The following is a 653-nucleotide window of genomic DNA, read 5'->3' as shown; positions in this document are numbered from 1 at the left end:
ATAATTTTTCATTCTTTTAAGCAGAAACAGTTAGAATTGTATTTAATCATATTCTTTCTCTATAGAAATAATAACCGTTGTTCTAAAGAGTGTATAGAATATTAAATTACTTACATATATGGAGAAATGATTAATATAAAAACTTAAATATATCCATTTGTTTTCACATAAAAATGTGATCCTAATTTAAAGAATTTTGAATATACGTTATAATATAATTTTTTTTATATCGTGTCCATTAACATATTAATGAATAATAACACATATTTTGTTAATTATATATATTTTTAAATTAATTTTAAATGCTATAGAATTATTTGGATTAACTCTTCTACAATTTTTTTTTTTTTTTTGGGTAAACTATCCTTGTGATACTAAAACAAAATTTGAGCTTGAGGTTTTAATTGGATTCACATAAAAAAATGAAAAATTTTACAGTATCCATAGAAAATAATATTGTGCAACAGATTATTTGTAATATTTTGATTTACTAGTGTTCCACTAATTTTTATTAGTAGTTTGTAAGAGAACACGCAATTCATGTTCTTCATAAACACTGGAGAAGTGTTGGTTCTTATATTTTATTTTTTCTTTTTAATTTTTTAATAAAAAAAAAATAATATTTTTTACAATAATATGCCTATTTCATTTTA

The sequence above is a fragment of the Plasmodium gonderi genome (genome assembly GCF_002157705.1).
Source record: "Plasmodium gonderi DNA, contig: Pgo-contig_918, whole genome shotgun sequence".
Lineage (NCBI taxonomy): Eukaryota > Apicomplexa > Aconoidasida > Haemosporida > Plasmodiidae > Plasmodium > Plasmodium gonderi.
Note: the sequence above shows the minus strand (reverse complement) of the source record.